The sequence below is a fragment of the Periplaneta americana genome, chromosome 9, assembly GCF_040183065.1.
Source record: "Periplaneta americana isolate PAMFEO1 chromosome 9, P.americana_PAMFEO1_priV1, whole genome shotgun sequence".
Lineage (NCBI taxonomy): Eukaryota > Metazoa > Arthropoda > Insecta > Blattodea > Blattidae > Periplaneta > Periplaneta americana.
The window spans coordinates 172,746,155-172,768,531 of record NC_091125.1 but is presented as its reverse complement, the minus strand read 5'-3'; the positions used below and the strand labels follow the sequence as shown (position 1 = coordinate 172,768,531).

The 22,377-nt window shown below is 41.5% G+C and overlaps 2 non-coding genes across 2 annotated transcripts; both read left to right on the top strand.

The window, feature by feature from the left end:
- The first annotated feature begins 221 nt into the window (after positions 1-221).
- On the top strand, positions 222-340 carry LOC138706865 (5S ribosomal RNA). Its single transcript, XR_011334111.1, has one exon. It is a non-coding gene; the product is annotated as a 5S ribosomal RNA (ribosomal RNA).
- Positions 341-21,464: 21,124 nt separating this feature from the next.
- LOC138706864 (5S ribosomal RNA) lies at positions 21,465-21,583 on the top strand. Its single transcript, XR_011334110.1, has one exon. It is a non-coding gene; the product is annotated as a 5S ribosomal RNA (ribosomal RNA).
- Positions 21,584-22,377: the final 794 nt, after the last annotated feature.

The following is a 22,377-nucleotide window of genomic DNA, read 5'->3' as shown; positions in this document are numbered from 1 at the left end:
ATTAATCCCGTGTCAATCCAGCAGTGTGTGACGTTGAAACGTAACCAAACTGCCGTTGATAGATAGATTTATCATCTATCCCAATGACATCCAACGAGCTTGGTAATTTAGGTACAGAGTCTAAGCAGGCAGTTTACGTGTGTGTGTGAGCGAGTGCAGGTTTTATCGAGTGCACCCCAATCCCATCGTCCTCAAGTGCCTACAGATTACGCAGTTTCATCGGCAACGGCCATACCATGTTGAAAATACCGGTTCTCGTCCGATCACCGAAGTCAAGCAACATTGGGCGTGGTCAGTACTTGGATGGGTGACCGCTTGGGAACACCACGTGCCGTTGGCGATTTTTTTTTTTACGTCACTATTTCCAGCGTGTTCTAATAAGACTTATGGGATATTATGTTCCCTTCCCTATTCCAGCTATAGCTTGGATGATGACGCCGCTGCATAATTGTAGAGTAATTGATAATTCTTAAGTACTTGCAGCTCCGTATTGAAACTTATGACTGGTAGCATATTCATATGAGACGGTTCACTTCTCTGCGTTTTCTCGAAGAAGGGAATATGTATTCAGGGGATTGTGAACGTACCTCGCGCTCTCCCTAGAAGTTAGAGACATTTTAGGTAAAGAATGTAATATACTGTACATATATGGCTAATTAAAATCCCATTAGTTACTACATTTCAGTGGGTAGTACAAATTCCATAATGAAAATATCTCTGTCCTAGTAGTTGTATCCTTTAAAGAAGCTCGTTGTTTTCCCATGATGAAGGGCAGAACTTGGTCGGTAGAAATTTAAACAGACTGCATTATCAGACCAGGCGTTATTTCAATATCAGCGTTTAGTTTAGGAAATATAGCAATAGCGGAGTTGGGAGAAGTAGTTATAGCATGTACAGTAAGTATAAACAGTTCGCTGTACTGTACAGTGAATATAAATATTTGAATGTACGATGGCAAAACATCAGACATACAGTACGTAGCTCACATATCTTTAAAAATAAATAAATAAATAAATAAATAAAAATAAAGAAGACATTCTGAGGAGTGAGTGGAAAGTGCATATTATAATGAATATTTTTAACTCTCAGTTGACATTGAGAGAGAAAGCCATGCATCGGGGAACCGGTGACTGTTTTTGCGTTACCTTCTGCTATTGGCGTTGTTGGTTAGTAACGAATGAAAGGGGTAGGACGCGGAATCAAATGTCAAAAAACGATAGGGAAATAATAGTAACTGGTTGTATTTCGATCGAGCTCGGCGTGCTGATTCACCAGTGGGGTGTTTCACAAAGTTTACAATCTTTGGAAATTGTGAACTCTGTTTGTAAACTTCTGTTTCACAATCTTTGTTTGTAAAGGTGGACTGTACAAAGGAAATCAAATCTTTACGAATGAAATTTTGCGCTCTTTACAAGTGATATGTTTGTTTCACAACGAAGGAGTAATTTTACAAACGTGTAAACTAAACTTTACTAGTGAAGTTAGCACATTTTCTACAGTAGCCCTGTTGAAATAGCTTCTAATTGTGAATGAAAAAAATAAACACATATGTATAAAATCAATTTTATAGTAACAGGGTACCATTAAGAATTACACTGAAGCAGTTGTGATGTTATTGAGTAGTTCTAGCGACTCAGACGAAGATTTTGCATTTAGGCCTAACGTAGAATTTTCCGGCCACGTTCGTATCATTGTACGAATATTAATGAAAGGTTTCGAATGAATCCCGCGCTATACTTCAGAATACCGCGTTAGTTCTTATATACGAGGAACGTATTTAATAAATACTCGCACTTAAAGAAGAAAAACTTTGCACCGAAAACCAATCACTTAATAATGCAATGTCGGCATTACTTACGCAGTATTCTGAAGTCGTTCCGAATCCCATTTCGCTGTAATCTCTCCTACAAGATATGGGACATCACATGCAACATCTGAAAGGGAAAAGTGGTGCCCTAACCTCAAAGCGAGAACTGCATTGGTTGCATAGTAGCTCTCAGTTCCCTGCGTTAGCAGATAAGAACGGAATTTATAAGATTACAGTGTGCAAAAGTTCACACATGGTAGTTGATGTTGTTACAAGATTGAAAAAACTCGAGGCGGGTTATTGATCACCGAATGTGCTTACTCGGGCAAAGGATTTTTATGCTCCTCCTGCTGGGTTCCCTAATGTTGGCGAGGTTATGGATGAAACAATAAAATATACTGATGGACCAGCAGAGAGCGAAGTTGATTTTAATGGATGGACATGTTAGCTGCTCTATCAACTGCATATAACTACGTGGGTCAAATCCATTATTTATCAATTATTTGAATGAATTTCGCGCTAACTTTCGTCAGTTAAGTCGTAGGCTAATTAATGCATTGGTATGCTCGACCAATTGCATGCCGCGAAACTCCGTTGTCGCCGATGTAGCAAAATCTAAATAAAATATATATAAAAAAATATAAACATGTCCATCGATAGTTCTAAAATTACAGCTACTTTACCTCTGATCCTTAGTGATTTTTGTAAACTGTCGTTGGCGATTTTGTTCAACCAATTATGCGTATTTGTAAGTTTGTTTCGCCGATTTTGTAAAGTTCGTTAAAACATACAAGTGAATAAGATTGCATTGTGAAACACAGTTAACAAGCATATGTAATATTTCCGTTGTTAATTGTATATTGTTAATTTGTAATTTGTTAGCGTTGTGAAACATGCCCCCATTTACCTTTAGAGGTAATATCTACATTAATATTTAGTTAAAATTTAAAGAAATTTTAAACGAATGGAAGCTGCATTTTAATTCACCCCAAATTACTATGTTCCCTTTCAGATTATCAGCTGTTGTTGTTGTTGTTGTTGTATTGTAAGTTCTCACTTATTGTTAGCTAGCCGTACCCGTTCGCTCCGCTCCACCTGTTAGAAATAAATATAAAGTAATTACATAATTAAAATAGGACGTCTGATCCAGGGAACAACTTTTACAACAGCGCAAGATAATCTGCTTCGCATATTACCCAATTTTTTTTTAGCACTGCATTTATTGCATATATATTTTATGTATTTTAACACGATTCAATTGAGCATAGTTAAAATATGAATTATTAAAATAATGGATTGCCAAGCTAAAGTACTATTACTGCATACTAAATCAATACACTCTCGTTGTTCGTTAATTCTCTGAGATTAAAATGCGTGTACATAAATATTATTTTAAGAAATACAGAAAACGAATGTACAAAATAGCCTATCAAATTTTCTGTGCATAAGAAGCTATTTTAATCTTACCTGTCCTCGATTTACTCAGACGTTACTGTAATAACATTATAGCATTATGTCCATCTAGAGAAACTACAGTTTCCAATGGTGAAATAATAACTAATTATACAAATCAGTTAATTTACGAGCTTGTGATATTACTTCATACAAACACAGAAACATTCCCTGTAGGCTATGTTTAATAGCTTTCGATTGTTTGTTGATGTCCAAGGCCCCTGTTTCGATTGTTGTTGTCCAAGGCCCCTTATAGACGAAGTCATTTGTTCTTAATTCATTGCACCGTCTTAGATAGCGTTATTTTAATTTTAAAACTCATTTATCTCATTAAATATCAGTCCTATCAAAATGTTGTAAAAAAATAAAACTTAACGGAAATCATTTTTAAAGGAACATCTGTTATGTAACATTTTTTCTCAAATATCAATAATAAGCGAGATATTTCGATTTATTTAATTCAGGCCCCCTTATAACTCCCCTTTTAAATAATGTATTTCGAATGCCATATAGCCTAAAATCTAAGTTACAACAAACTTAATTTATATTCCAGTTTTCATATAAATCGGTTCAGCCATTATCGCGTGAAAAGGTAACAAACATACAGACAGACATACAAACAAAAATTTCAAAAATGCGATTTTCGGTTTCAGGGTGGTTAATTATATATGTTAGGACCAATTACTTTTGGAAAATCGAAACTTACCAGAAAAATTTCGGCTACAGATTTATTATTAGTATAGATAGTACGAGATACGACCGCAATTTTGTACGACTAGTGTAATGAAGGAATGCAAAAAATTATTTTGGAACTTTGCAATGTTAGTCTATCATTAAAATAAAATTAAATCTTAATTCGTCCCTTTTGCAGGAGTCTTCTTCATCCAGTATGTTGTTGGCTGATATGGAGGAGGAGGGGGGGGGGACATGCTCTAAAGGGATTAAATTTGCTTAGCAAATCGATATGGTGACTAACGCTTGCAATGCGTCATAGCTATAATTGTACTGCGCGGTAATTTCAGAGTAATAAGAGTTCAGTTCAGGGATCTGCTAATTTCTTCATATTGTGTTCGGCAATGGAATAGTACCGCAGTAGCATTAAGAGGTTTTTATAATTTGAACTGATATGTGCAGGTATATTGACCCCCCCCCCCTCCCACCGCTGGCCGACGCGGACTGCAATGACAACAGTAAGCCACACGTCATACGTAAGCCTTTCTTCTTCTTCATCTTTGCTCGCCTGGCAAATACAGTCTTGGATTTCACATATTCAATTTTTCACAGTCCCAACTCCCTTGCATGGACGTGTTTTCACGTACCTTTAAAGTTTCTCCTCTCATTCATTCAGTCTATTCGCAAGCCTGAGGGTTTTCCGTGGTTTTCCCTAAGGAGCTAAGACAAATGTAGGGATGAGCCCAGAAAGAAAAGGGCATTCACTTCCTTAGACCCTGGTAACTGCTCTTTTTAGAGGAAGGAGGAGGAGAAAGAAACCCCCCCACCCCCACCGACGTGGACTGCAATGACAACAGTAAGCAACACGTTATATGTAAAGCCTTTATTATTATTATTATTATTATTATTATTATTATTTACAATGGGACTAAAGGTGGTGTAGATACACTATGTCAAATGTGCCACAATCTTTCCTGCAATAGAAAGACGAGGCGCTGGCCACTAGCAATATTTTACAACATGCTAAATATTGCAAGTATAAATTCATGGATAATTTATAGTTAGAAGAACTCAGAAAACAATATCAAGAAAACAATTCATTTTCCAATTGTGTGAAGAGCTGACAAAACCGTGGATGCAGCACCGCTTTGCACGTCCTACTTTACACCGATCTCTGCGGGCAACAATTGAAGAACATCTGAACATTGCTGTGCAACAACAATGCCAGGTAATGCAGCCAGATGGTGAACGTACTGTTTGCTATAAATGTCCTGCAAAGAAGAGGAGAATGATGACAACATTTTGTGGACTTTGCAAAAAGGGGTTCTGCAGAGAACATCGCGCTGTTGTTTGCACTAATTGTAAATAGGACAATAACATGAACGTAAAGACTTTATGACAAACTTAAAATTAAATGAACACTAATGGCTACGAAAAGTGTAAAAGTTGTTAAATGTGTGATATTGAGTTGATTTCAGTTAATTAAAATGTGAGTAGTAAAAATTACGAATGCTTACCTTTAACATGAGTACAGTGATGATTACCTGTCTAGGGTTAAGTAGTCGCGTGGTGAGTTTAGGAATTCCCAGACCACCTCTAAGATTGTTTAAAATAAAGGTATTGTAATCGTACGTTTCTGTCTTTTGTCAATAGTAACGTTGACCTTTCTTTTTCGAGAAAACAAAATCTGTTGTACAGTTAAAGGTACTGAAATAGTAAGAAATTTTCTGAAATCCCCACGCGTTTGCAAGTGTAAGTCTCTGTTGTAACCTGTTGATTTACGAGAGACTGCGTGTGCTTCCGTACAGTGTTTCTAAAATGTGCAGTAACGAGTCAGAAATCATTGGAATGTAGTGTAGGTGTGTTTGTTATAACCGGGAATCAATCCGCAGTACTTGACCAATCAACTACGGGAAATATCAGAAAAATTGGCAGGAGTTAGCAAGAAAAACAAAGGTAAAATATCACGTGAACGAGCACCGATACCGAGCACTATGTACAATATACCCTAGAGAAAAAGACAAGAAAACAAAAGTCAACCGCTGCAAGTGTTACGAAGTGGTGTGTGAAACATATAATGAAGAATGTCTGCGGGAAGCGCATCTAGTGAGATAAAGGGTGAAATGGAGGATTCTGCTAAAAATAAAGAAAGGAAGAAAAATGTTTACAGTTAATACAAGTATTGTTTTCTCTTGTGGGTTTATGTTTAGTATAATAGATGTGTGTGTGTGTGTGTGTGTGTGTGTGTTTCATTAAAAATTAGCATATCCTTAATGAATACATCCTAAGTGGTATAAATGAAATTGTATAAACTGCAGGGAATCTTAAAATATGAAAATTGCGATAGTTGTTTTCTTTACAGTCCGACCTTTTTTAATAAACTAGTGTGAGATATGAAGTTTTGCACATTTAAGGGTTGTTAACATGAATGTAAGGAATATATATTATGATATGATATGATATGATTCTCAAATACTCTGTCTGCTGACCCTTCACATTTCTGTATTCGGGCGAGTGTGTATTCTTCTTCTTCTTCTTCTTCTTCTTCTTATTATTATTATTATTACTATTACTATAATTATTATTATTATTATTATTATTATTATTATTATTATTATTGTGTGAAGAGTTGTATCGGAAGTGCTTTATAGACTAAATTAATAATTTCTATCTTAACTGAAATATTTACATTATATTTCACACAGTATAGTTACAGGTAGCATAAATTCAGATAATGGTTTTTATATGGGAATCTACTTCTTGTGTTTAGAGGCTACATTTATACAGAGTTAATAATTTCTCCCCTATGTAACATATTTCCATGAAATTTTATACGCATCTATGCAAAAACGAATTATGCTCGTGTAATTAGGGAATTAGGGAAAAATTAGTGTTTCTGATAATTTTTAATGTTTTAATAGAAATTATGCTCCTAAAAGATGACTAGCCTGCCATATTTTTCGCAGTTGGTAACAAAATGCTAGATTCATGGATATACTCCATAATTTAGTTGTTCATTATATGTTCAAGAAGTGTTGAATTTTTCTTGGAGAAATTAAGCTCCTTCATCCAGACTCTGAAAAGTGGCTGCTGTCGAATTCGTAAAGCGCCACCAAGAGATGAATATAACATCTAAGTTTGCAGGATGTAGCAGCTAAATTTTAAGCCGTATAGAGTTTAATATTTGATTAATGTGTGGGTAGAAGAATTGAAAGTTAACTCAGGTTTACTTGTAATGCACAGCCTGTTAAATATGTCGTAAAAAAAAAAAAAAAAAAAAAAACTAGTTGCACAAATCTCAGTAAACGTGCCAATTAAATGAATGCTAACGTATTATAGATTGCTTTTCGCGTATTAAATGAAAGTACACATCTTGTCCTATGACCTCCATAAGGGAAGGTTTAACAATATAAAACAGCCACTGACCCCACGAACAAAAATCAACTGAAGAGCGTGACTTAAAAAAAAAAAAAAAAAAAAAAAAAAAAAAAAAAAAAAAAAAAAAAAACTCATGTTTTGTCCCACCTCTTACTGATATTGATGTTTTGTATGTTGTTGTGCACAATGCCTAGCTTTTGTTTAAGCCTAGATATTACTTAAACTTCGGTTATGATGAAGTTGATTTTCTTACATAGTTTTGCGTTCTGGACAACTGTGCGCCGGCATCTCTCGGAACATCCGAGATCAGGTCCCTATCCCCTCCACCGCAAAGTCAAATAGCGTCTGTCACTTGATTTTGAATATTAAACAAACATACCATCACGGCATTTCCGTTATGGCATCTGGTGTCATCAATAAGCTACAAATAAAGGAAAGAAAGAAAGAAAGAAAGAAAGAAAGAAAGAAAGAAAGAAAGAAAGAAAGAAAGTAGCACAGTCACTGTCCTGAACAAGGTACGCAAGTATTATTTTAATTAATGCGTATCGCCTACCAGCCGCCGAAACTATTCGACAGGAGAGTGAATATCCTACACGGTCCTGTAAAAATGTTCTGAATACACTAAATGACGTGTAATTTTTTTTCTATTATTAGGACAATTGAACGTGTCATTGCTCCTGCGGGTTGCTTTGTTTCACACCACAGAGAATTCAGGTTCTCTACCCCCCGGGATTCTAGAGATAAGAGAGCGATGAGGTTAAAGGAGTAGGCGTTTGTTCGTGTTTTTGTTTTTACTTTAGAAAAATTGCGAAACGTGACGCAATAGCGATAAGTTTTATGAACAAGTTTGCTGAATCGACCAATTGAAGGTAATTTATATTTTGCTAAAGAAGAGAGGAGATTAATGAAATCAGTTATTGTAATAATCGTAGTAGATTGAAGGAATTGTTTGTATTCAAACTCCTTTTGTGAAATAAGCTGCTCGGATGCTTATCAGGGTGACGGTTATAAATGTTATCGTAATACCCACCCGAGGTCACAAAGGTCACAGTCTTCCGCTTGTCCTTTCCTAAGCAGACCACGTCTGTACTATCGAAAATAATGAGTCACAGTTATAGTTTCGTGAAAGTAAAAAATGTTAGATAGGAGACAAGTAGCTACTCTTATACAATCATAATCACATTTTGTATCCAATATAGTATAAACGAGCTACATGTAAGTACTGTGTAAAGTTTCATTAAAACAATATATTATATATGAGACAAGTCACTAATTTTTGTCAAAACGCATCGTCTATAAAGGGGTAGTTTCTCCTCTTATACAGTAGTGACTATAGTGCGAAGTTTCATGGAAATATGTCACATTTTTAGTCCAGCTAGATTTGCTTTCTGGACCACTTTGAGCCTTGGCGCTTGTGATCGGTCGGACGGAGGATCACTCGTCCCGGCGGCGTTAACCCTTAATTTGGTAAATATATATAATGTGCAATATTATAGAACTGTGAAATTTTTTTTTAATTTTCCTAAGAAACTTTGTTATCCATCGTTCTATTAAAAAATTGTTTATTAACCTATAGGATACATTGCGATATTTGTCAAACAGGCTGTGGGAAAATGCTGATACGGTGAGGAATGGAAAGGGAGAAACCATTTATATTATTGAGGTGACCTTGAACTGAGGGTAGTAGGAACGAGACCTGGAGTACGGTACAACCGGCTCTTCCGAGAAATAACTAGTGGCCCTGAAAAGGGCCTTTTTGCGGGCAGGAGTACCTTTGTTAATTCAAGCCCTCTCGCCGCGGATGCGCCTAGCCAGCTGAATATCCTTGGGCATAATGGTCACGCGCTTGGCGTGGATGGCGCAAAGGTTGGTATCCTCGAAGAGACCGACGAGGTATGCCTCGCTTGCCTCCTGCAAGGCCATTACGGCTGAGCTCTGGAAACGGAGGTCGGTTTTGAAATCCTGAGCGATTTCACGCACCAAGCGCTGGAAAGGCAGCTTGCGGATGAGGAGCTCGGTGCTCTTCTGGTAACGACGGATCTCGCGAAGAGCAACTGTACCAGGTCGGTATCGATGGGGTTTCTTCACGCCTCCAGTAGCCGGTGCGCTCTTCCTAGCGGCCTTCGTTGCCAGCTGCTTTCGTGGAGCCTTGCCTCCCGTGGACTTACGCGCAGTTTGCTTCGTACGTGCCATCGCTTACTCCTTCGTCCTCGCAACCCAAGTTGACGCAATACAGTCGCGCCCGCTGCCCCCAAGAGGGGTATTTATGTCTTCGCCCGTTGAGAAGCCACGCCCCTTCCGTAATGTGATTGGTCCGCGGGTTTTAGTATATAAACCAAAAAATGACCCGCCGTCGAGATCACTTTTAACCTTCGTCACACGAGCAACATGACTGGACGCGGCAAGGGAGGCAAGGGTCTTGGCAAAGGTGGAGCGAAGCGCCACAGGAAGGTTCTCCGAGATAATATTCAGGGCATCACGAAGCCGGCCATTCGTCGTCTCGCCCGACGTGGAGGCGTAAAGCGTATCTCCGGCCTCATCTACGAGGAGACGAGAGGTGTTCTCAAGGTCTTTCTGGAGAACGTAATCCGTGACGCTGTAACATACACCGAGCACGCGAAGCGGAAGACAGTCACGGCCATGGACGTGGTATACGCCTTGAAGAGGCAGGGGAGGACTCTCTACGGGTTCGGCGGTTAGACTGCCTACACACGTCTGCTGCCGAATCCGTCGGCAAAACGGCCCTTTTCAGGGCCATAAAATCCGTCTAAAAAGGGCAGTAGTTGTCGAGATTAATTTAATTCACCTTTACTGTGTGACCACTAGCTCAACAGGCCAGTGCGGAAAACAGAACTTATTTCGTAGGGGCACTTCAGTATCAGCAAAAGACGTTGTAAGAAATGCCTCTCCGTTTTTCAAATGGGTCTGACCCCAACGCTTGGTATATCAAGTGGAAAGACCGGATTCCTCTGTGAAGCCTTGCTCCTCGGATTATGTTACCTGTTACTGTAAACTTCTGTAAGTCAATAATCACTGTCCGAAGAATTGGTGGGTAATATGACAACGCAGGTAGGCAATGCTCACCAGACCGTAACAAGGAACCGAGGGGATTGACACATACTGAACATCACATCACCACGTTTTTGCAATGCCAACTTTTAGGTCATAGGAATCCAGTGTGGTAAACACTGGGGAGAAGAGGTACACATCGCATGTCAGAACACAGGACTTCGTCCTGTCAGACAACTTCCACGTATAGCTTGCGTCATTTCGGTTCGAACGAAACGACAGAGAGAGGGGAAATTCGAACGCAAATTGTCAAAGCCTTCGATTCCTACGAGAAGGTCATGTCATCATCTCAGTATTGGGGTTCCTGCGCGTGCGGCCAATATGTGCACCAACAAACAAACGCATTAGGAACTCTATTATAACGCCGTAAGTTGTTCACCAGTTATCGATTTCTTATTCAAAATTAGTTTCATTCGTAGTATGTAGTAAAGTAAACTAGTATATTCAAACGTATATGTCTAAAACCACGATGGGCACCAAAGAAGGGGACTTGTGATTATTTTCACGATAATCTCCATTACTCTAATATGATAGAAATATATTACATAAATTTCGAAGCCAACTATGTACCTTGGCATCATCATCTAATTTAATTCGTATTGTGTTAAATTATATAATAATAATGAAACCTTTCTATATGCATCAGTATAATGTGTTATCACACAATAGCCTAGTAAATGTACAACGGTTTCAAGTACTTCAGTGCGAACCTGGGACAACGACATCGTTCAGAGCACAAAATTACAGAATGATGATATTAAATCAGCCCACCGGTATAGAGAGAGAGAGAAAGTTGACACGCGTAATGAAATTACATTACGAAGCCGTGAGAGAGGATTAACAATACTGGCTATTTCTGACTTTTGTGAGGTTAGTGGGGCCCTTAAAAGGGCCGTTTTACGGAGAAGGGGCTTAAGCCTTCTTCTCGGTTTTCTTCGGGAGGAGAACCGCCTGGATGTTGGGCAACACACCACCCTGGGCGATGGTGACGCCGGACAGGAGTTTGTTCAGCTCCTCGTCGTTGCGAATGGCGAGCTGTAAGTGACGAGGAATGATCCTAGTCTTCTTGTTGTCACGAGCTGCGTTGCCAGCCAACTCGAGAACTTCGGCCGCCAGGTACTCCATCACCGCGGCCAGGTAGACTGGCGCACCGGCACCAACTCGCTCTGCGTAATTGCCCTTACGCAAAAGACGGTGGATACGGCCTACCGGGAACTGCAACCCAGCACGGCTGGATCGAGACTTTGACTTTCCCTTCACCTTGCCTCCCTTTCCACGACCCGACATGATGCTACTCCTACTTGCAGCTGTTTAACTACAAGAACGACGCCTCGCCCAAAATGATGCAGGGCCCGGTGTCAGAGTTGATTGCTGGCAGAGCCAGCGGTCGTTTTAGGGTCTTACATTACAATGCCCTCTTCGACCGTGAGTGCTTGTGAGTGCAGTGTTATTAGAATGTTGGATATTTAGGGCTTTTATGAGATTGAGGTTGAGACGTGGAAAGAAGACAGGTGGGTAGAAAGTAAGAAAGAAGATTTAAGAAGCAGATTTTAAGTTCTGATTTGTTGTTATTTGAGGAGTAACCATGAACTATTTGTGATGTAAATTATTTACTGGGCTTGCGTGAATTTTGAATGTATTTATTTATTGTTTAGTTATTCAACGGTAGCTATCATGCATCACTAAGCAGTGGTGAGGGCAGTCACAATTTGTTTATATTGTTGTTATCCTTGTGTTTGGGCGTTGGAATTTTGACTTCAGCTATCCAGCAGTCGGAGTGATGTTCGCTGGTACGTTATGTTGTGGGTGGGGTGTTTGATTTCGATTTCCTCTCGTTGTAGATGAAGGTGGATTATTAATTGTATGTGTCGGGTTCTGGTCCATGACATATATGTGCATTCCTCAACGATGGCATTCTTGTGGAGTATTTATGGGAAACAGGCCGCGAATTTGCCGATTCCGGGAGACGAGGGGTGTTGTAGAGAGGGAGAGAGGGGGGGAGAGTTTAATGGTTATTTTGTGGATTGAAGTGATCTTGATAGGCTTGTAGGAGTTTTTCAATGGTTGTGTTCTTGTTGGTGTGTGGAGGATTGTTAAACATATGTTGTGTGTATGAGCGACGTAGTGCGAAGTGTGTGTATTTAGTGACTGTTCGGATTAGGTGTGTGGAGAGTGGTTTCGTTTTGGTGTGGATGTATACTGTGTCGTTTCTGGTATGTTTGGGTAGTCGAAATATCTGGCGCAATAATTTCCTTTCACGGGACTCAAATTTCTTTTGTGTTGAGGGTGAAGATTGCAATAGAAAGTAGGAGGAGTAGGTGCACTGGGATCGAACCAGTGCTTTATATAGGTGTAGTAATGTGTTGGCGTGGCAGCCTTGTCGTCTAATGCCGCTTAGGTAGCTTACTGCTTTAGTGGCTTTGTTGTATTTGTCCCATATTGTTTGCGCTATTGTAGTCCAAGAGAGTTTTGATGTGAGTGGAATGCCTAGATATGTTACTTTGTGTTGGAGTGGTATTAATGCTTGTCCGATTGTAATGTGTTGTCTGTTTGTGATTCGTGATTTTAAAGAGGGGCGGAAGACACAGGTTTGGGTTTTTTCGGTGTTGATGGTAATTCTCCAGGTGTTGGCCCACTCAGTGTACTGTCTCAGGGCGTTGTCTATTAGTACCCTGGCGGATCGTAAGCGGGGATGGGTGGCCCAGAAAGCAACATCGTCAGCAAACTGTGCCAGGCCCACTTGATTGTTGTTGGGTTGAGGGATGTCAGATACATATATGTTATAGAGCAGGGGGGAAATCACGCTGCCCTGGGGAACTCCTGCTTCGATTTGGAAGGTGCGGGACAGATCTTGTCTGCCAAGACGAACCTGGCCAGATCGGTTATTCAGGAAGCTGGAGATCCAGCGTGTTATTTCGTGCGGAAATTGCATGTTTGTTAATTTATATCGCAAGGCGTCCAGCCATACTGTGTCAAAGGCTCGTCTGGCGTCGAGCGCTACCAAGATTGAGTAATGTCGTTTAGAGTAGGCCTCCTCAATGGGGGTAAGTACCCGTATCAGCTGATCAGTCGGCTGGACTCCCGGTCTGAAGCCCGCCTGAGAATCGGGAATCATATTTCGGTCGCACAGGTAAACCTGCAAGCGTGAAACGAGTACTTTCTCCATTAACTTGGCAATAGTCGGGGTGAGGCTTATGGGTCGGTAGTTTGCGGGGTCTGAGGCGTCTTTACCAGGTTTTGGAAATAGAAGTATGTGTGAATGTCTCCAGCGTGTCGGAGCGTGTCCAAGTTTCAAAGAGAGGGTGAAAAGACCAGCAAGAAAATTAAGGGCTGTCGGCGGGAGTTGTTTAAGTGTTTGGTATGTGATACCATCAGGTCCTGGTGCTGAGTTCTTGCATGTTTGGAGGGCAAGTGAGATGTCTAGTATGGTGATGTCATCAATGATGGGGTCGTCGGTTGATCGTGGTGCTGGTGCTGGGAGTGGATTATAGAGGATATGATGGTTATTGATATGATCTGTGATGAAATGGTAATGATCTTGGTCGAAATCTGGATGTATAGGTGTTGTGTGCGTGTTGGATAGAAACTGTCGGAAGGCTTCCAGTTTGCCTGGTGTGTCAATAATCGTTTGTTGTCTGTTGCGTAATGGGTGGGAAGTATATTGGTACTTGCCCCTAATACGCTTTATGGTTTCCCAAAATCGCTTGGGAGCGTTTAGTCTGTCTTTGTCGACTTTCTGAATGAATTTGTCCCATCGTCGCGTCTCGTATCTCTGTATAGCGTCTTTGACATCTTCTTGTAGTGAGCGGTAGAGGCGTCTGTCTTCATCTTCATGGGTGCGCATGTAGAGTCTGTGTGCTGCTCTTTTTGTCTTTATGATTTTTAAGATGTCTGGAGGTAGTGCACGGCGACGGTCAGTGGTATATCGTTTTTGTGGTATTGAGTCTTGAATAGCTTCATTAAGCACCTGTACAAACAAAGTCTCTGCGGTGTCTAAGTCTTCGTGTTTCGTGATTGGAAAATGAGGGAGTGATTTAGATATGTAGTCTTTGAATTTCTGCCAATCAGCGTTACGATAATCTCGCATGTATATAGCTTCGTTTACGGGTTGAGAGCGGTAAAAGGGGCAGGCAAGTTTAATTTGTATGGGTGCGTGATCTGAATTTAGAGGGGGAAGGACTAGAGTATTGATGAGTCGGTTATGTAATCTGGGAGAGATGAATATTTTATCAGGAGTTGTAAATTGTTGAGTAGGAGTTGGTAGGCGTGTGGGGGCAGGGAGTGGAACTTGTACTAGGTTGAGACTGGGTAAGAGCGTCACTAGGTGGTTGCCTTTGGTGTTCCGATTGTTATCATGGAGGAAGGGGTGGTGGGCGTTGATATCTGTGGTGATTATGACATTTGGAAGGGTGTGAAGGTAACGCAGGAGTGTGGATGGGAGTGGATTAGCTGGCGGAGAGTAGAAAGAAGCCACATGCATGCGAGAATTTCCTATGTGGATTTGAATTATTACACATTCTTGGTCGTCGAGGTGAAGGGGTAGGGGAATTTGAGTTGTTGTCAAGTTTTTGTTAGTCATAATCATAACTCCTCCTCCTATCGTAGGTCTGTCGCGTCGATATATAGTGAAGTCTCTCATAGTAAAGCGGTCTTTGTCTCGAAGGTGGGTTTCATTTAAACATATGATTTCGGGTTTTTGCTCTTTGATGAGGTGAGTGAGTTCCGTTCTGTTGTTATACAGGTGCCTAATATTGCAATGAATTATCGTGATGTCATGTCGAAGTAGGATGGACGCCATTATAGTGGTATTAGGTTGTTGGTGAGAGGCTGTTTGTGGTGTCTAGGTGCCGTGAATTTCCTGAGGGGCAGGGTAGGGATTGGTAATCCGCCAGGGCTCGTTCTATTGCGCCACCTATCATAGTTTGGACTTTCTGGACTATGGGCGTGATTATTACATCTATATTGTTTCCATAAGGTGCAACGCTGACTTTTCTATTTATGGTCTTTTTGGCTGTGGCATTTATAGTGGCTGTGGTATTTTCGAGTCGTGAGGGTGGGGTCGTGTTTATTGTTGTGGCTGTGATAAATTGTGTTAAATTGTTGATGGCTTGATTGATTTTTTCGTCAATGTATTTTTCAATGCGGGTTATGTGGATGGCGATACGTTCATCTATAAAGTTGGCGATTTGTTGGGGGGTGGGTAGATCATTTCTGTCGGTTTTTTGTGGTGTTGCCAAGATCTGAGCAAATGTGTGGGGTTTGGGACTGTTGGTGGTTTCGTTTGGTATGTTGGATATGTCGCTGTCGACGGAGTTGAGGGTTGGGAAATTGATTGTGTTAAGAGACGGGGGCTGGTTTGGGGGTGTCATTTGGCTGGGTTTAAGTGGCGAATCAATATTTTGTTTCCTAATGAATGGTCTGTAGGTAGGTTCATCGGGGAGTTGGATTTCGCGTGGATATAGTGGACAGTGCATCTGTCCTGTATAATGTCCGTCTCTATTACAGGTGGCGCAATGATGTGGTCGATCTTTATGTGCACAGGAAGTGCCAATGTTCCCACAGTGAAAACAAACTGCGGGGTTTGTGCAGTTTTTCTTCTCATGCAGATACTGATGACAGTTCCTGCATGGAATATGGCGTTTTCCTAGTTTGGGTGGTTCACAATGATATGTTCTGCCCCACAGTCGGAGGCCATCGCTGAGAAGTGTCGATATGGTGTTCGGGTTTTTTGTGAAAATGCGAACAAGGGGCGTTGGTCCGTAGCTATTTCTTATTCTTGTGATCCTAGTGTGTTCTAAGTTGATGTTTGTCATAGCAGCTGATACTGTTTCTATATCTATTTCCGGGGAGATTCCAGTAGCAACTAGATTGGTTTCTTTGGCGTAAGATTGAGCACTCTCCGTATTTCTGTTCTGTCTGTTAATTTTAATTGCATATTCTGCGTTGGGTCCGAAAGTGTTGGGTGGGTAGGAGGAGATGAATTTATCTAAGTGCTCTTGGTTTTCGAAAATAAGAGTTGTTGAACTGAATTTTTGCGACCAGGTTTGTCTAGGTGGTGTGATTTGAATTTTTAGGCAATCTTGATATATGATGGTGGGGTTGTTTTTGTGTAGATCTTGGTTATTGATACGCATAGCTACGCGTGAGTCAATTTGAGTTGCAGCAGGCGGTGGTTGCGTTTGTGATATTCGAATGTCTTTGCTAGGAGTGGTTTGATTATTTGCATTTGATGTGGAAGGTTGTGGCGTGATTTGATTGGGGGCAAAATTAGGATTCGTTTGGATTGGTGACACGGGGGATTGTAGGTCTTGGTGTACTGTGGTGCTTTGAGAGGGAAGTGGCAGAGACGATATCAGATTTTCTAGTCTGTATCGTAGTTCTCTGTTATTTGTTTTGAGTGGAGTTTTTGCGGTAGGGGCAGATATTTCTTTGGTAGCTGCATTTGGTTTGTATTGTCTTTGAGCGGGTTGTGAGAGCCAAGGAGCTTGCAATTTAGCTTGCTCCGGAATCATGTACTGAGTTTTATCACTAGGCCCAAGAATTGAGGGTGGAATGTACTGTGTAAATTTTGAGAGGTGAGCTCGGGTATGGAAATTTATAATAAGTAGGTGTTCATGGTGTTTATACCAGCGAACATGCACACGAATTTGGTTTAGAACTTTTTTGAGCTCTGAGGCACTATAATTATATATTATTAGGGTTGTGTTTGCCTCTGATTCTGTGAAAGCGTCAGGCGGTGACTGCTGGTGTAGTAGACCTGGAAAGGGATTGTCAGTGGATGGAGTGTTTACTGACAAATCCTCAGCGGAGTGAGAGCGGTTTTTTGAGGAGTTGTGACTGCCCTTACCTCTGTCTGCTGGTTGTGTTGCTCTGCTTTCAGGGTTGTTGTTATTCATGGTGGCTCCTCCTTTTGATTTGTGTTGGAGTTATGATGCACTATTTGGTTGAAGATGTAATACGTAGCACTAAACACTGTAATTGACACTGCGGCATTTGAGGTATATATTGGAGAAAGAGATAAGAAAGGTTAAACTAAGTCCAGAAATGAAAAGACAAAGGAGAATATTTGGAGTGTAAAGTTTCGTTGACACTATTTAGTTGGTTCACTCACTGCACGTTAGATTGTTTTGTACTATGAGCACACAGAGCACTGTTTAGTTTTCACTAGCAGAGAGAGTGAAACATGACTGCACGCATAGTAAATGTCTTGCACTCGAATACACTTGACGTGATATAAGATTTAATACACGCCCAAATTGTCAGTCACTCGGTATGCTACACTGTGTTGGCTTCTCTCTAACTGGAACAATATTTGTAGTAAAGGTGCGCTACAACTAGATGGAAATTTCCGCAGTAACGTCCTATCGTTAAGCGGAGAGAACTGTATATCTGGATCGGTTAACTAGTGGTCCGTCCACTAGCACCACACTAGAGATGTTAACAATTGAAGAGTTCACTCGAGGCAATGGCACAAAAACACACAGTCTTGAGGGTTTAGTCACTTGCGTACGGCTTCTCTAGCACTAATGATCACTACTCAGTGGCCACACTGTAGAGGTTCCTCCTTCGTAGCTACATCTTTACGGAAGAGTACACACACACGAACACTGAATAGACCTACCCACTGTTTCGGTTCTCACTGGAAAGAAAACACGCAACTAAAGGGTTTCTCTCTGAAGTATACAAATACGCCTCAGGCGTGTTCTCGTACGGTCCGCGCCCGGTATTATAAGCAAAACGGTGGCCTTCACTTTTCGCCTCGGGCGTGTTCCCGTACGGTCCGCACTCGATGCACAGTACGATGCGGAGCGCGACTGATCAATCCTCTGCCATGCAGGGCCCGACGGTCTCTCCCATCTCCTGCCAACCTGCAGGGCCCGGTGTCAGAGTTGATTGCTGGCAGAGCCAGCGGTCGTTTTAGGGTCTTACATTACAATGCCCTCTTCGACCGTGAGTGCTTGTGAGTGCAGTGTTAATAGAATGTTGGATATTTAGGGCTTTTATGAGATTGAGATTGAGACGTGGAAAGAAGACAGGTGGGTAGAAAGTAAGAAAGAAGATTTAAGAAGCAGATTTTAAGTTCTGATTTGTTGTTATTTGAGGAGTAACCATGAACTATTTGTGATGTAAATTATTTACTGGGCTTGCGTGAATTTTGAATGTATTTATTTATTGTTTAGTTATTCAACGGTGGCTGTCATGCATCACTAAGCAGTGGTGAGGGCAGTCACAATTTGTTTATATTGTTGTTATCCTTGTGTTTGGGCGTTGGCATTTTGACTTCAGCTATCCAGCAGTCGGAGTGATGTTCGCTGGTACGTTATGTTGTGGGTGGGGTGTTTGATTTCGATTTCCTCTCGTTGTAGATGAAGGTGGATTATTAATTGTATGTGTCGGGTACTGGTCAATGACATGTATGTGCATTCCTCAACGATGGCATTCTTGTGGGGTATTTATGGGAGACAGACCGCGAATGAGCCGACTCCGGGAGACGAGGGGTGTTGTAGAGAGGGAGAGAGAGGGGGAGGGTTTAATGGTTATTTTGTGGATTGAAGTGGTCTTGATAGGCTTGTAGGAGTTTTTCAATGGTTGTGTTCTTGTTGGTGTGTGGAGGATTGTTAAACATATGTTGTGTGTATGAGCGACGTAGTGCGAAGTGTGTGTATTTAGTGACTGTTCGGATTAGGTGTGTGGAGAGTGGTTTCGTTTTGGTGTGGATGTATACTGTGTCGTTTCTGGTATGTTTGGGTAGTCGAAATATCTGGCGCAATAATTTCCTTTCACGGGACTCAAATTTCTTTTGTGTTGAGGGTGAAGATTGCAATAGAAAGTAGGAGGAGTAGGTGCACTGGGATCGAACCAGTGCTTTATATAGGTGTAGTAATGTGTTGGCGTGGCAGCCTTGTCGTCTAATGCCGCTTAGGTAGCTTACTGCTTTAGTAGCTTTGTTGTATTTGTCCCATATTGTTTGCGCTATTGTAGTCCAAGAGAGTTTTGATGTGAGTGGAATGCCTAGATATGTTACTTTGTGTTGGAGTGGTATTAATGCTTGTCCGATTGTAATGTGTTGTCTGTTTGTGATTCGTGATTTTAAAGAGGGGCGGAAGACACAGGTTTGGGTTTTTTCGGTGTTGATGGTAATTCTCCAGGTGTTGGCCCACTCAGTGTACTGTCTCAGGGCGTTGTCTATTAGTACCCTGGCGGATCGTAAGCGGGGATGGGTGGCCCAGAAAGCAACATCGTCAGCAAACTGTGCCAGGCCCACTTGATTGTTGTTGGGTTGAGGGATGTCAGATACATATATGTTATAGAGCAGGGGGGAAATCACGCTGCCCTGGGGAACTCCTGCTTCGATTTGGAAGGTGCGGGACAGATCTTGTCTGCCAAGACGGACCTGGCCAGATCGGTTATTCAGGAAGCTGGAGATCCAGCGTGTTATTTCGTGCGGAAATTGCATGTTTGTTAATTTATATCGCAAGGCGTCCAGCCATACTGTGTCAAAGGCTCGTCTGGCGTCGAGCGCTACCAAGATTGAGTAATGTCGTTTAGAGTAGGCCTCCTCAATGGGGGTAAGTACCCGTATCAGCTGATCAGTCGGCTGGACTCCCGGTCTGAAGCCCGCCTGAGAATCGGGAATCATATTTCGGTCGCGCAGGTAAACCTGCAAGCGTGAAACGCGACGGTAACCTTCACTTTTACGCCAACGTCAATAATCGACAGCGGACCAATCGTAAAGTCACAAACGTTTGCGCTGTTTCTATTGGCTCGCACTGGGAAGGCAGTACGGCATTGTCCCTGCGACTTAAATATTTTTCTCCCTCCGGGCTCATCATCAGACGAGCACCATGCCCCCCAAAGCTTCCGGAAAGGCTGCCAAGAAGGCCGGCAAGGCCCAGAAGAATATTTCGAAGGGCGATAAGAAGAAGAAGCGCAAGAGGAAGGAGAGCTACGCCATTTACATCTACAAGGTTCTGAAACAAGTTCACCCAGACACGGGAATCAGTTCAAAGGCTATGAGCATCATGAACAGCTTCGTTAACGACATCTTCGAGCGCATCGCCGCGGAAGCTTCGCGGCTCGCGCATTACAACAAGCGGTCGACCATCACCAGTCGGGAGATCCAGACAGCCGTCCGTCTCCTGCTACCCGGTGAGCTGGCCAAGCACGCCGTCAGTGAAGGGACCAAGGCCGTCACAAAATACACTAGTTCCAAGTAAGCGGGAGTGCTTGCTAGGGAATCAGCAACCGGCCCTTTTAAGGGCCACAAGTTATTCATAACAGAGTAGATGAATGAAGAACAACAGCGTTTCCCACCGAGTGAAAATTTAAATAATCACCCCGATAACACTTCTAGGATAGATAATACATTATAGGCAGTCCATGGGAGACTTGGATCCACGAGGCAAATTCGTTTCCTTAATAGTTTCGTACGACTTATATGAGAGCGCGGTGTCATTCCTACTCACTTGGCAGCATTAATTGTTGAGGGAAAACAACTTAGAAGGTAACTTGTCGACCGCGGTCATAATCCTTCCGCAGGCCACTACTGAGAATCTGTGGACATACGGGTAATCTATCTTTATTGAAACTCGGGTTCATAACATACGACTGATACTTTATATATCTGTCACGTAATCCATCAAGAGACAAATGTCCCCCCCCCCTAGTCAGTAGCGAGCTTCAGTCCATTCGTAGTAGCCGCCGGTGCAAGAAGTGAATTGAAGTTTGTGTGAAGTTCCGTAGTATGGCATGAAAATGATGTCGAAAATCCGACTACAGTTCCACAACCATGTGGTTGAAAGGAGGCTCCGCTGTTGAACAACAATCCACCTGTGGCTTAACTTAGAATGCCGACTAGCTGTTTTATTAATCCCGTGTAAATCCAGCAGTGTGTGACGTTGAAACGTAACCAAACTGCCGTTGATAGATAGATTTATCATCTATCCCAATGACATCCAACGAGCTTGGTAATTTAGGTACAGAGTCTAAGCAGGCAGTTTACGTGTGTGTGTGAGCGAGTGCAGGTTTTATCGAGTGCACCCCAATCCCATCGTCCTCAAGTGCCTACAGATTACGCAGTTTCATCGGCAACGGCCATACCATGTTGAAAATACCGGTTCTCGTCCGATCACCGAAGTCAAGCAACATTGGGCGTGGTCAGTACTTGGATGGGTGACCGCTTGGGAACACCACGTGCCGTTGGCGATTTTTTTTTTTACGTCACTATTTCCAGCGTGTTCTAATAAGACTTATGGGATATTATGTTCCCTTCCCTATTCCAGCTATAGCTTGGATGATGACGCCGCTGCATAATTGTAGAGTAATTGATAATTCTTAAGTACTTGCAGCTCCGTATTGAAACTTATGACTGGTAGCATATTCATATGAGACGGTTCACTTCTCTGCGTTTTCTCGAAGAAGGGAATATGTATTCAGGGGATTGTGAACGTACCTCGCGCTCTCCCTAGAAGTTAGAGACATTTTAGGTAAAGAATGTAATATACTGTACATATATGGCTAATTAAAATCCCATTAGTTACTACATTTCAGTGGGTAGTACAAATTCCATAATGAAAATATCTCTGTCCTAGTAGTTGTATCCTTTAAAGAAGCTCGTTGTTTTCCCATGATGAAGGGCAGAACTTGGTCGGTAGAAATTTAAACAGACTGCATTATCAGACCAGGCGTTATTTCAATATCAGCGTTTAGTTTAGGAAATATAGCAATAGCGGAGTTGGGAGAAGTAGTTATAGCATGTACAGTAAGTATAAACAGTTCGCTGTACTGTACAGTGAATATAAATATTTGAATGTACGATGGCAAAACATCAGACATACAGTACGTAGCTCACATATCTTTAAAAATAAATAAATAAATAAATAAATAAAAATAAAGAAGACATTCTGAGGAGTGAGTGGAAAGTGCATATTATAATGAATATTTTTAACTCTCAGTTGACATTGAGAGAGAAAGCCATGCATCGGGGAACCGGTGACTGT